Below are 15,873 nucleotides of genomic sequence, written 5' to 3' on the forward strand. Positions count from 1 at the left end.
TTTTCAGCCGGCTGGGAAGGAAGAATTGGAGCGGTGAGGGGAGGTTCATTTCGGCCGCTTGAAGTTTTCTTTCAAACTGGGATTTGTGACGAGGCCGGGCCGAGGGAGCGGAACGAAGATCCAGGCGCCCGACGCGGAGCTCAGGCATCGGCGTCCTGGCCGGAGTCGGGTGTGCGCGTGGACCCACCCACTCAGGCTTCGCAATAAACTATGCGGTACAATTTCAGAAAACGGCTCCGGGTAGACCAGGACACGAATCAGGATAGAGGGGTCCTCGAGAACGGATTTGAGAAGTGAATTCAGGTCTGAGATGAAGCTCAGCTATTTTGAAAGTGCTTTACAGTGCAATTTTAAAATTAGAGTGTTTACTTGCTTTTTACTGCCCAGGGCTTGTGCCGCATTCACCAAAGTCAAAGGAACGGGTGAGGGTCCAAAAAGTTGGTCCCAGTGACGTGTTCAGGCCGTCAATATCATCAGGTACAGCACAGCTTTTTTATTTGGGAAGAATGTCTGGACCGTCATGGAAAAAGCAAATGCATATTTTTTCTACAAATAGTAACATTTAGCATCTTACTTGACCACATTTGCAAAAAAGAGGGAATAGAGACTTCTATAATTAAAGGGAAAAGGAAAATGAAAGGAGCTGAAAATACTGAACTGTGTAGTCTGGGTGGCTTAAGTTTGAAAACACATGAAATTATCAGGACTGCCAAACAGCATTTCTGAGAAACCGTATCACAGATTGTGAAGAAAATCAATGCTGAAACAGTTAGGAGGAGGCATCATACTCCTACTCCTTTCAAGAATCCCAAAAATAGTTGCTGAGTTGTTGGGTTGTTTTTTTTTTTCTTCTTCTTCTTCTTTCCTGCTGAGGAAAGCGAAATGCTACGTTGAAAATAAAATCATCAACTATATCTTAAGCACTAGTCTGTATGTCTATAAAATTTTGAATTGTGTCTTTTCTTTAGATTTCAGGGAAGGAATTCATTCACATTAATAAACACCAAATAACAGATACCATAGGACTTGGGTAATAGCTGTATTTAAGTTGTATTGTTAATTACTTAAGAGTTTATGCATTGTATTTTTTAAAAACAGTTGTACCAACAGGCTCGTTTTTAATTATGGAAATTGGCAGTTGCTGCCATAGTGCAACAAAGATTAACCGATTTTTCATTGGAGAACAAATTATTTGGGCTCAGGTCAGCAACAACTTGCAGTTCCTGTGACTTCTATATTGGTAAGGCAGGTGTTTTTTGTTTTTTTTAAACCTGTTATCTAAATAAAAGTAATTTTCCTGAAGTCATATTTGGGAAAGCTGTGAACATAGAAACCCACAAATCATTCTAATCATCCCAGTAGAGAGCAAAGATTTTAATCCTAAATTATCTTAGAAAATTGGCATGTTGTTCATAATATATAAATTCCCAATATATAAAGGGTAATATAACTTCCCTGAATTGTCACAAGTCCTTCCTAAAAATTAAGACTGTATTTATCTGCAGAGTTATGGAGGTCCTTGGAAAAGCTGAACTAAAACATATTCAAAATTAAGATGAACTATCTGGATAGCTAACCAATTTAATTACTAGTAGAAGAGGATCCATTGTGAAGTTTTAAGAAAGTATCCTCAAATTTCCCAAAGCTACCACAGTGGAAATAGTCCTTACCCCTGGCTGATAAGAGCTTAATTTAGCTCCCTTGAAAGCCTATCCTTTTCATGAGTTGCTTTCATTGGCTCCAGAATCACCAGAGGCACACTCTCTCCCTCTAGTGGCTAAGCATTCAGGCTCTTTACATTTGGTGGCCCTGTCTCCCCAAGAATGGGGGATTTGGGCAGGGAGCAATAGCTCCCAAATTTTAGAATGGCAAAGATCTTATAGCCACTTAGACCATTTGGGGGAAATTTTTACCTGTTTTTAACATGTTTCTTTCTTGTTTGCAGATTATGGTATGTCCAACTCACCCCCAAAAAAGTGAGTTATGTTTACATACTAAGACTAAGGGTTCTATTTCACCTTCTGCAGTTGAACAGTCCTGGCTCTGAGACACAAATGTACTTATAGAAAGGAACCTTTGTAAAAACTGTAGTAATTCACTTTGCTGACTGTTTTTCTCTACAGTATTTATATAGTGGTTAGAGGATGTATTTATTTCCATCCTTTGCTGTAACTACACTGCACACATTTTTAAAGTACATATAGGGTTATACTATGCATAAAAACATACCACTAGGGAAGTGCAGTACTGTATGTATATAAATTTTCACTTTGGGGAGGTAGTGAGGAGGTGGGGAGAAAACATAACCCACACCCACCATTTTTCAAATAGATGCTTCTTTCTCATCCTTTGTGTCCCATCCTACCAGAAACTGTTCCTTCCCAGCACTAACCCTTATCCTAGCTCCTTGCACATTTCTTTCATTGTACAATCTGTAAATATTTTTAATTTGCTGGGTTTAAAAAAAAAAAAAGTATCCACCCCCCCCCCCAGAATGTCTTCTTTTTAAGAGCAGAGATTGTGTCTGTTCTGCTAACAGTTGTTTTCTCAGAAATAGCACAGTGTTTGGCATAGAGTTGGTACTCAAACCTTTACTGAATGGATGACTATGGAGCTAATCACATACTCACTTAGCTTCATGTGTTAAACTGTTGTAAGGGCCAAAAAGGGTATGATAACAAAGATACATTCTAATTCCATAAAGATTTTGGTCAAGTCTTGGTTCATAAGTCATGTTACAAATATTAACAAGTCAGCTCTGGGTTCTGTCCACATGAAGAATGTGAACACCTGAGTAGACGATATAACTTTTACAAATATAAAAAGGAAGAATGGTTAAAATTGTACATAAATATAATTTTGAGTAAAATACACTTATGTGACCCCTGTTTCAAAAACAAATTATTTCATGTTACTGCCTAATAATTCATGAACCTAGTTGACTATCAAAGAATGCAACATTTAATTCTATAATCACTGAATGCAAGTAGCAAAAGAAATTTTTAATTTTTGTTAATGTTTATTCATTTTTGAAAATGAAAAAGCACAAGTGGGGGAAGGGCAGAGATAGAGGGAGACACGAAATTCGAAGCAGGCCCTAGGCTCTGAGCTGTCAGCACAGAGTCTGATGCGGGACTTGAACCCATTAATCCATGAGATCATGCCCTGAGCTAAAGTTGGATGCTTAACCAACTGAGCCACCTAGGTGCCCCAGCAAGAGAAATTTTTAAAAGGTAGTGTAGCTAAAAGGTGCATTATGAAGTATTTTGTTTTCTTTGGATGGTTTATTTCATCTGTGCTTGATTTAAAAACCCTAGTACCCTTTAAAGGAATTTTAACAAAAATGAATTTTTTCATTTTTCAAGGAATTTACTCCATGTTTTTAAGAGGGTAAGAGGGGACAAGTCTACACATTGCAATACTTTCCTAATAATAAAGGAGAAATTTTTGGAAAATAATTATATATTAATTATTTTTACTTAGATGGCTTCATTGTGCTAGACACAGAACATAATCACCCAAAGTAGGTTCCTTAAAGTAACTTAAATCCCTGAAAAAAGTTAAGATTAAGAAGCACACAGGCAAAATGTTTTAAAACTGATTGCTTGTTTTATTTTTGTCAGTTGTTGTTCTCTTTGAAGTGGTGTTCTCTTTTAAGCGGGATATGGAACAATGGTCTCATATTCTCCTGTCGACCTAGATTGGCACTATGAAGAAGCAAGCAAGCCAGAAATAGAACCATAATTTCAAAGAAAACATTCTAAGATACCAAATCCAGTTCATAAGTAAGACATATTAATACCTCCTGACCACATTGATAATCTGGGGTCTGCTGGGTGGCATGTGAGTCCTATATGGCAAGGGTCTTCTCATTCCATCCGCCTTGAACAATAGTTTCTTTTTTAACAATTCTTAAGAGTGTCACTTTGCAATTAGAGATAAGGTTCTTGTGCAAATACCCTTGTCCCTAGAAAAGGTAACAGGGTGACTTAAATTCACACTTTGATAGAATAATATCAGATTGCTTCTAAAGAGCACATTTTGATGTAGAGCAGAAGATAAGCTGTCTCTATCCCAAATGAGAATTATAAATTGTGGGAGTTAAACTTAAGGCCAGGGGGGTGAGGACTGGAGAAGTTTCTGAATAAAAATGAAAGTGTACATTTTTAAAGATGTCATCAGAATATACCATAGTTGCTTTAAAATGCAGATGTGTTCAGTATTTGAGGAAATGAATTCTATTAATGCAAAAATGAAAGAACTTTGAGCTGGGTCAAGTGTAGATAGTTGATGCTAAAAAAAAAAACTGTAAAAGGCATGGAGGAAAAAACTTCTTCTAAAACAACCTTAAAATTTATGAACATAAAAAGTATAATGAGGTTATTGAACTCTCCAAAAAAGTGTTAGCACAAGAGAAGAAAGAAATGATTCAACTTTCTGAAGACACAACTCACATACAGAAAGGATAACAATAAGGAGAATGCATTGTCTAGTGAGTATTAATTATTTATTTTTAAAGTATATTCATTTATTTTGAGAGAGGGAGAGAGAGCACCTGAGTGAGGGAAGAACAGAGAAAGAGAATCCCAAGCAGGCTCCACACTCCCTGCACAGTGCACAGAGCCAGACACAGGGCTTGAACCGATTAATTGAACCAGGAGATAATGACCTGAGCCAAAACCAAGAGTCAGATGCTCAGCCAACTGAGCCACCCAGATGCCCCTAATTTAAATATAATATAATAAACACTCTCTGGGGATAAGAAGGCAAACCAAAAATGATCATCTGACTTTGGAATTGGGAAGTGAAAATAGGGCAGATTAGCCTAGAGACCTTTCATACCAAGAGTTGGATTCTGCTAGAGATACCCATAGTCAAAGAAAGCAGAGTGATGACAGGTTACATCTCAAGGAAATACTTCATAGTTAAACCAGTGCCAATAGGAATGTGATCCAGTTTTGTTTGGTTTCATTTTGTTTTGTTTTGTTTTGTTTTAATCATCCTGTGAAAAGCTTTGGAATTACATGTCCAGTTTTTGTGAGAAGCCTCAGCTCCTTGTGAACCAAAATTCTTTCACAGTACAGCCGAGTCTAATCATATGTTTAAACAACCCCATATAGACTGAAGAAAATAGAAGACCACATTACCAACAGATAGTGAAGAAAAGAATCCAGGGATTCAACCTTCCCCCTCTTTTATAGCCAGATGGTGACAACTTAGGGAATTAAAAGCCACACAGGGATAGAAATGGGGAGCTGTTTCCTGCTTGATAACTCTGAAAGACAGTGTGTGGTTTCGAAGAGGGAAATTAATCAAAGAAAGGTCATTTACAGGTAGTAAAGTCAAATGTCACCTCCCCCAATTCTCATGACTTGTGGTTTAGAGAAAGGTTAGCTTAATATAGAGGTTAGTGTGGCATTCTGAACTGTCTCAAGACATGATATATGCAGATGAGAATAACACCATCAGTATCCCTCCCCTTAACAGCTATGTTTAGGCTTCAAAAAGGTATTTAAAACTTGACGTCATGGTGAGGTACTAGGCACCTGGGAAAGTCCCACTTAGTAGACTAAGTATATCATCAAAAGTCCTATAAACTATATTGCAGATATAGTTTTTAGCAGAGAGTAAGAACATTGCAATACTTCATTGGAAGATTATGTTTTCGAAATATACCATTTTTGAGAAATAAATATGCAGAATCTACAACACTTTAGACTGATGATATAACTGATCTCAAAGTTGGAGTATCAGGGCACCTGGGTGGCTCAGTCGGTTGAGCGTCCAACTTCAGCTCAGGTCATGGTCTCATGGTTTGTGAGTTCAAGCCCCATGTCAGGCTCTATTCTAACAGCTTGGAGCCTGGAGCCCTCTTTGGATTCTGTGTCTCCCTTTCTCTCTGCTCCTCCCCTGCTCACGCTCTGTCTCTCTCTCTCTGTCTCCTTTAAAAATAAACATTAACAAAATATTTTGAAGTTGGAGTATCAGTGGAACTAGCTATATACCATCATTACCATTATAGGCATTTACTTTATGCCAAACGTCATGATAAGCATGTTACGTGCATTATCTCATTTAACCCCATAGCCATTTTTAACAGAGATAATGTTAGCCCCATTGTTCACATGCAGAAATTGAAGCATGAATACATTACTATCTTTTTCAGGATACCACAATGTCAGAGCTGGACTCAAAGACATGTTTTAAGTTTTAAAAAGCCAATAGTAATAACCACCATGATATACTGTCACCTAAATAGCCAAATATACTTATCAATCATACAGAACTGTTGATGCAGTTAACTTCAGCCTTTTAGGTAACTACTATCTAATATTGAACCACTTGGAAGAAAACCCAAATGTCTACGATATTCTTAGAAGTTTATTCGAATGTTTTATCAATATAGAACTCTACCAAATCCAGTGCCTATCTATGTGAAACATAACCTATTTGACATCTAATACTTTAACATCAGGTATTCATCTGTACCTTCCTTGAGTTCTTCTGAACCAGTGAATGACATGAGAGAACCACTGAGAGTGAATTAAAAGATAATCACCCCATAAAGAACTGAGTATCAATTAATGGCGACAAAGAGATAGAGACAAGATCTTAACTTTAAATTCTAGATCACCAAGCACATTTGCACTTTTGTTTCAAAAGTGATCACTTCTGATTCATTGCTTCCCCAAACATAAGCATCAAACTCCTTCCTTTTGTAGACTTAACTCACCTATGTGTGCAAAGAATGAGTGACTGACTTTGTGTAGTGAATATTGTCATTTAAAATGGTTTTGGTATTCTTAAATGACATTTTGAATTCAAGAAACAGATTTTTTTTTCTAGTGGAGAGCAGCTCTCAGTTTATAGTAAAGGTCAATTTGAGCATTTTGCTAGGATCCATTAAATGAAGCCTGTGAGATTAGGATTTTTTTTCTGTTTTAATTTACAAATTGAATACTGGAGTAGAGACATGAAACTATGCTATTTTAATTAGGTTCTTCTGTCCCCCTTTGCATAGGTATAGAAGTTATGTATTTGTTCTCTCACAGCAGGGTTTTTTACTAAAAACAAAAAGAAATAATACTTTGATAGCAGAGATTCTATTTATGAAGGAAGCTGATTGATGGCTTTGGGGGAAGTTTGTTTTAGCACATTTTGAATAACCTGTCTTAAGGCAGAAGAGCTTCCCAAAACATCTTGAAATAGCCCCAAAATAAAATGAATGAGGGGTCTGGTATGTTCATAATATATTCTTAAAAATAATTGAACATCTCCTGATACTTATGTTCAAGAATAAATGCTTAACAGAAGACTAGTTAAATACTCAGATAGGAATCCTCTTTCTTCAGAGCTTAATATATCTGAGAGAGGGGTACCCTTCTCCCAAGTCTTTGAGAATATTCTTGATGTGAAGATGGACACTGTAGGCTACAGACCTGGTACCATTAGACTGTCTTTCATACACAGAACCCTTTGATCAATTCCAAACCCAACATTGTCAACTTAGTGATGTTTGCACTTTCCTTGTCATTTTCCTATGTGGAGATAGTATGCTTGAAAATTATTTTCCTTTATGTATAAATGTTTCTGGGTTTATATAGTCATGTCTTAGGAGTTTAAATGTTTTTAGTTGTCCTAAGTGCATCTATAAACTTGTGTTTCTATAACCGCATAAGGCTAAAGGCAAGACCCTAGATAGTAAAGCTCAGTAAGCTACTCCATTCCTCATATGCACATGACCATCGTCATCTGCCCAGACCTCTCTCCTGACCCTCAAGAATATCATGGTCTCATCCTTTTTCCTGTTTTAGAACTTCTGTGAATTATTCAGCCTCAATCAAGCCAGGCCACTTAAGGAGATTCATGAGGGACAAACAGCATTTTTGAGATAAGCTGTCTAAATGGGATCATTCAGAGATCTGACAGGAAAACCAGGAGATCTAAGAAGATGGAAGGAAGAGAAAAACAGCAACAAATTCTGCCTATAGTGATGACAGCTGAAAACATATCAGAGTTATTGGGAAGACCATAAAGTGAGGAAATACAGGCTGTGAGTATAGAGCAATAATTTCAATGAGTTTGGCTTTAAAAAGAAAGATAGAGGCCAGTAGCTGGAGGAGGATATGGGGTTCAGGGAAGTTTTTTGTTTTTTGTTTGTTTGTTTTAAGACTTCAGCATGCTGATCAGAAGATGCCAATAGTAATTTAGGGATTGGAGATAGAAAAAAAATTGGTAAAGTGAGGTCCCTTCAGGGACAGGAAAAAAAATATCTAGAGCACAAGTGAAATAATTAGCTTCAGATAGGGGAAGAGATACCCCTTATACTTAAGAGAAGTAAGAAAAGATGAATATTTGCAAATAAGTCTGTTAGTTGATTATAGGAAGTTGGGGAGGATTGGAAGAAGGTGTTATTAACTGAGAAGGAAGGGAATAGTGGCTGGATTGAAAGTTTAACAAAAGTGAATAAGCTTGAGATGGTTGCTATGAAGAATGTGAGAGATGGTAACTAAAAAGTATGTGGAAAATAGATGGGCAGAATAGAGGAAACAGTTGAGGCTGGTGACCACAAATAAACCATCCGTATACTTGATGCTATAACTTATAGGTGAGTTCATAGACCAGGTATAATGATTTTGACAATATGAACCACAGGATTGACCCGGTAGAGAAATTTAGACAAGTAGGGAGCTGTAAGACCCTGAACTAAAGTTGACTTTAATTAAAAGAAAGAAAGTAATGGACTGTTGAGTCAGCCACATAGAGAAGGATGCCAACAGAAAGGGTGCCAACCAATACAAAAGGTAGAGGGATATAGAGACCTTGAGTCCCATTGTGGTTGAAGAGCTTGTCTGAAAGGAAATACTCAGTGAGAGATATAAAAGTATACAGGACTGTGAACGGAGGTTTGATATTTCTGTTGAATAACAAGATACTAGGATCCAGAATGGAGGTTGAGAAGTCACGGCTTCTGGGGGCTGGATTATTAGAAAAGGGATAGGACAATCAGGAAGTTATCTTGGGTCTTGGAAGTAGAGGAAGATATTGAACTAGGTGCTTAAGTCTTTGGAGAGCTAGTCCCTGTAAGGCTAATAAATAAGAACAAGGAGGAAGAATAGTGAGGAGGTAGCAGTGAAGAAGGACATCAGAGGAACTGGAGTTTTACACAAAGTATAAATATTCTAATATATATCTATACATACATATACATATATACACGTATGTATATATACACACGTGTATGTATGTATACATACGTGTATATATATATTCTGAAAAAATATATATATTTCAGAATACATATATTCTGAAAAAAAAATGGTTCAGGTTGTATAGGAGATGCTGATCCTATTTTCTAACCCTAAGCTAAGTGAATTATAGGAAAATCAGTGGCCTTGACTTGAGAGGACTATAGGTGGGGTGACCTTGACATCTGCTTTGTCAATAATAGTCCCAATTTGCACCTGTGGTAATGACATAACTATTAATAGTGCTTTCTTTTAGTTCTGATTTCTATGTTAAACTACATGTTCACCCCAGCTTAAAAGGGAGTAGTGGCCTCAATGGAGAGTTCTTTCATTTAGGAAACAAATATTTTTTAAATTAGTGAGAGGATGTAGGATGGAATTTCTTGCTTGTTTTGCTTAAGAGAGGAGTTTCAGGGACCATGGTAAGAAAGGTTTGGGAGGGGAAGGTGCAGTGTTATATTGAATCAGAGGAGACAGCAAATAGTGTGGTTGAACTGAGAGTGTGGCATGATGAGTTGGCCTACTTGGAGCTCCCATATTCCATTTCAATTGCCTTATCAACTTTTTGACTCCTGTGATCTCGAATCAGATTGACAGCCATGCCTTCAGAAGTTAAATATGCCTATTATTATTTATATCTTTACTTTGTGGCCAGAAATTGTAGCACTGTAACACAAGGTGAAAGATTCAAGAGGCCTAAATTGCTGCAGATCATGGCTATACAATGGCTCCTAATTGGAATGATAGCCTCCTAACACTTGCTTCCCCTGCACTTACATTTTGAATTTTCTTTCTTCAAGGTTTTGGCATATTTGGTTTTCTCTGCCAACTCAACACCATTACTTCCTTAAAAATCAGGGTAAGGAAACAAGACAACTTCTGACCTCTGGATCTTCTGAAGACTGGTTTATTTATCAAAGTCATTAGATCTTACCAAACATTGTATACTGAGAACTGATGACAAAAGGAATAGAGTACTTAAGTCAGATGATAATGCCAAAAACCAAATAGTAATGGCCAATCTTGCTGAAACCAAAATATTCTTATGTCTCTAGTTACAGCCATAGGCTAAAATACACCTTCAAAGACCAATATAACAAGTAACCATATTAGAATTAAATATTTTTCTTTTGTAAAAGAAATGGTCCCACTTTGATTCAACATAGAAATCCCCATTACAACATCTTCATGGGAGATCTTTAAGTCAATGAAGTCATTTGTATTTAAGTCTGCAAATAATACACTGTAATGCAACTGAGGCATAAAGCTTATTGATGTAGCTTATGGAAACATAAATAAAGCCATTTCCCTGAGTTATGGACATTCTTCATTCACCATGACAAATAAATATATAAGTTAAAAGGAGTGGCTTTTATTCACTTTCTAAAAATATTCATTCCAATTTACAAATAGACTGTTCTTAGGAATCCTTAAAGCAGTGAGCTTGCAACATCAATTTAAAATATGAGTCATTTATTTAAAAATCTATACAGTTTTTCAGAATTACCTCATGATAAGAAATCAGCTTCACTGCCTAAAACCATGGTTCACAAACTTGTTTTCTGTGCCTAAACCATCCAAAGGTTTAACATATTTCTATTTAGTTACATCCTTCCTTGCTTGAAAAAATTCTAATCAGCGCTTACTCTCCTACCCGTAGCTTCCCACCCCATCCTAGAGGAGTATCAGAGTATTGGAAGTATTGTAGCAGTTTGAAAATAATTCTCCTAGAACAGTGTTTTTCAAATGTCAGGTTGAAACCCAATAGAGGGCTATATATTTAGTGTGTCATAACCAGCATTAAAAAAAAATGAAATAGAATGGAATAGAGTACATCACATACAACAGGGATAAATAAAAAGGTAAAGTTTGATTTCACAGATACACATATCTATCTACTGGGTCACCACATAGAATGTATTTTTACTCTCTATGGATTTCATGACCAAAAAAAGGTTGAAAGCCACTGTTCAAGAAAATAGATGAACAAGTTGAGGTCTATCACTTGATTGAAATACTATATAGCAGTTATATACTACCACATATGTCAACATGGATAAAATAACATTATGTTGGGTGAAATAAGCCAATAGTAAGAGAATTCTTACATTCAACACTTAAAACAGTATTATGTATTATTTATTTACATATATATGTAGCAAAAGTACAATAAAATGGATAAGAAAGATACCACTCCCAGAATAGCAGTAACCTCTGGGTTGAGATGGGATGTACCTACAATGTTTGATTTCTTAATAAAATTCCAGAAGTCAGGAGACCTTTGTACTGTTTTCCTCTGATTGGTTCACTTCATTTCCCTGATAATTATTTCTTTGTATGTGAAATGAAAGAATATCACAAAAGAGGGGCGCCTGGGTGGCTTGGTCAGTTAAGCGTCTGACTTTGTCTCAGGTCATGATCTCACAGTTCGGCAGTTCTAGCCCCATGTCAGCCTCTGTGCTGACAGCTCAGAGCCTGGAGCCTGCTTTGGATTCTGTGTCTCCCTCTCTCTGCACCTCACCCGCTCATACTCTGTCTCTGTCTCAAAAATAAACACTAAAAATTTTTTAAAAAAGAAGAATACAAAAGAGTGATCAAAATGTCCAGCTGGAAAGAGAGGTGGATTGAGTTATGAAGATTTGTTTTAATCATAATATTTAACCCATAGAATTTAAATGATTTCTCAATGTTACCAGCTAGTTAGTGGTAGAACTCAAGCTAAATAGAAACAAGTCGTCTAAAATCATACTCTTCCATTTTCTACCATTTAACTGCCTTTGATGAAAGGCAAAAGGACATGGTATCATTTTATCCAGGATGATAAAGTCAAAAGATCACCATCATCCTCACCTTCACCACATAAAATGGGCTTGCTGACCCAAAGGTTCTTCTGGTGCTACTAAAGGAAAGATTGAATTCTTTGAAAAGGTCAAATTTAATTAGTGTGTGTGTATTTATTGTTACATATTGAAAGAAGTTATGATCACTGGTTTCAGGTGATCATTCAGTTTAGTTTAGCTACACCTTATCTTAAATAACTGATGGTGGCCAATGACTGGTCCCCTGCAGTTCTTTGATTTATAAATTAGATAATATGAAGGAGTTCTGTTCAAGACTGATTTGTAGTTATTGTTAGAAGCTGATTAGTGATTGATGCCCCAATACTTCCAAAAAGAATTTGAACTCATTGTAAATTCGGAGAACAATAGCATAAAAAAACTACGTATAACATGAAAGAAAATAAGAAGCAAAGGGGAAAGAAAAATAATCAAGAAATTCTGTTTATAAAAAAACCACAATTGAATACAAAGCTTGCTTCTGAACTCATAGCAACCAAGCAAAAGAGGAAATACACTAATTGCTCTAATTACCTAGGAAGACTGTGAAGTCATTAGCCCAAACACACACACACAAAATTTCCCAGCTCAGTGCTCCAAGAGAAATTGACCCAGCTGATAATGACAAAAGTGTCATTGATGGCATGGTAATCAAAAATCTTGAATCAGAAAGCCTAGGGTCAAACCTCAGCTCTACCATTTACTGTGTTACTTAATTAGACAAATGTCTTAATCTCTGTCTCCTCATCTTTTGAAACTGGATGGTAATAATAGAATTTACCTCATAAGGTTTTTTGTTTTTAAATAGGATTAAGTGAGTTGATGTTTGTAACTGATCAAATCAAGGCAGAGAACAGCCCTACACCCTGGTAAGAGTTATATTGTGTTTCTTCAATAAATTAAGCAAGCAAATCATCTGAATAGAAGTTTTTAAAGGACATTCTTAAATTAGTGTGATTGCAGTTAGAAGTTGATTATAGTGACATACAAGCTGACCGTTGTTCTGTCCCGTATGTTTCTCTTTATTTCCTTCCCAATTTTTAAAAATCTTGTTTCCATTTTTAAAAGAAAAATTAGAAAAATAAACATAGTCTCTGCCACATGGATCAGAATACATATTTCTAATGCTTGCTCTTCAGAATGTAATTCTCCTGATAAAATATGTCAGATTCAGGTTTTTTTTTTTAATACAGATTTCAGCCAACTATAAATTAGAGCATATGTGTCATTGCCTAGAAAAACCTCACATAGCAACAAACAGCTAAATTAACCCACGCTCATGTAGGGGGTGCAAGGTTTTTGACAATTTGCAAACTAAGATATCTCCCCCAGAGTGCAGACACTATCCAGTTTTTGTTTGTTCACCCTCATTGGAAGTCTTTAAAATGGAAAATTTGACATAAGCATTGTTTAATGAAATCAAAGATTAAAAAAAAAACTAATTATAAACAAAAACTTTTGTATATGAAAAGACAGCATATTCTAACATATCATATTTATAAGCATCTTTAGTTCTGTTTAATTATTAAACCACATTTTGTATTGTACCCCTGAACTATTTTGCTACTATATGTTATAAATACATGTTTTATAATTCCATTTAGGCTAACTTGACATCTACTATCTACATTAATAATGTTTGTATTTAGCTCACAATAAAATATATGTTTTTCATGTATGTGTATCTTATCTCCCTTACTATAGTGGAGCAATGTTAGAGAAAGACTGGGTCAACATTTTTTGTAATGGTCTTATGTCTTAGTACAATGATCTACACAGATTTGGTACCATCTTTGTTAAAATTATCATTGAGATTGAATCCTTCATCAGTAAAGTAGTATAAAATATTCCAAAGATGTCTAGTCATTCATTCATTAAAAAGCACCTTTAATGCAATTTCCTTTCTCTTTTGCTATTTTCAAGTATCTATGCTATTTTATTTTTGATTTAGGTCTTTGCACATTGGCTAAATCAAACCAAACTATTATTGCCTTTTGCAGTTTTTAAAAGTCACTTTGTTTTCTTCTCTTTGCAGTGTTTATAAAAAGCCTGTCTCTGGAGTGTTTTTACTCCTCTTCTTTAGAAGTTATATTATCATAATATTTCAGTTCTCACTATAAACCTCAAACATTGGTGTCCATTTAGAGTACTGTATTAATATTATGTACTTTAAAAAAGTGAGCTATGTCTTAAAATAGTATATGACTTCGGTATGATCACAGAACTAAAACTAGGATTAAACACCTGTTACTTATTCTCAATTTTTTTAAACCCAGGCTAGAGAACATAGTGAACTTTTAATTTTTACTCTTTTATTTGTATGTTTTCTTTTATGTAATTCTGGTATTTTTGCATTTCACGATTAGGTTAACAAATTCAGTTTTCATTTGAATGAAATGAAAAATTAATGTGGACATTAAATTGAAAGTAAAGCAAATAGTATATGCTATTACTTAATAGTAATGCAGAATTCTGGACTAACGTATCTCATTCTTATCTTTTATGTTTTTATTTGAAAGACTGTTCTATAGTAGATTTCTTTAGGAGCAATATATTTTAGGAATGGTCAGAATTGTTAGCTTATCTCCTTTCCACTCAATTCTTATTTCTCATTTAGCTATAGAAGAATTTAAACTTCTTTTGGCAAGGGGCACCTAGGTGGCCCAGTTGGTTAAGCATCTAACTTCGGCTCAGGTCATGATCTCACGGTTCATGGGTTCAAGCCCCATGTCTGGCTGTGACCACTCAGAACCTGGAGCCTGCTTCAGATTCTCTGTCTTCCTCTTTCTCTCCCTCCTCGACTCATTCCCTATCTCTCTCTCAAAATAATAAACGTCAAAAAAATTTTTAATAAAAAAATCAACTTTTTGGCAAATTCATATTGTAAGTTGGATAGAGAGATTTTTTTTTTAAATTGCAGGGACTGATACCTTTATCATAATTAATTCATTTTATAATTTAAATTTTGATTAATTCCAAGAAATATTTGAAGTTACTGTGGGAGATATTTGAGAATCTGAAGAATTAATTTAGGATGTTATCAATGACCATCAAGGAAGAGAATTAAATTCAAAGTGACATAGTGAAAGCATTGTAATATATTTTGACACAACCCATTCATTTGATATATTGTTTATCCTATCTATATATTTCAGGGGGTCATAATCATAAACTTTGAATATCCTTTTTTAAAATCTCTAATTATTGAAGTGAAATTAATTGTGATATGAAATAATAAAATTGTAAAGAATTACCGTAGCTTGCAGATTATTAATTGTTACTGAGCTCTGATTTTTTAGTAAAAGTTGATTATGTTGCTACCTATCTCCATGGACAGAATAATGTGTGTTTTAGAAAAATTATCCAATGTACCTTATAATAAAAGGCGAAAACTCTTTTCAATAGAATTAATAAATTATTGCTTAGATTTATTCTTAACAAAGCAATTTTTATCAAGCCTTATCTAGCTAAGTACAATAGCAACAATAGGGGGAAAGTCAGAATCTCTCTCATTACCTGCTTCCATAATTGTGCATGCATAAAGTATGCTTGAAGCCTTTGTAAGGAGAGATCATACAACCTGAATACTAATTTTGTGAGTACTGTAATTTCACGTCTGTTATCCATGTTCAAGCTGGTTGTGCTTTGAGGAGCAGCTGAGGCTTTATGGAAAACTTTGTAAAACATTCTATTTAGAACCAATTCTTATGTGCTCTGCGTATTTTTCTTCCCTTGTGTTTTATTTTGAGAACATTTGTATGAAAACAAGATCTTTGTTTCTTACAAGC

This window comes from Prionailurus bengalensis, chromosome C1 (genome assembly GCF_016509475.1).
Source record: "Prionailurus bengalensis isolate Pbe53 chromosome C1, Fcat_Pben_1.1_paternal_pri, whole genome shotgun sequence".
In the NCBI taxonomy this organism is placed as follows: domain Eukaryota; kingdom Metazoa; phylum Chordata; class Mammalia; order Carnivora; family Felidae; genus Prionailurus; species Prionailurus bengalensis.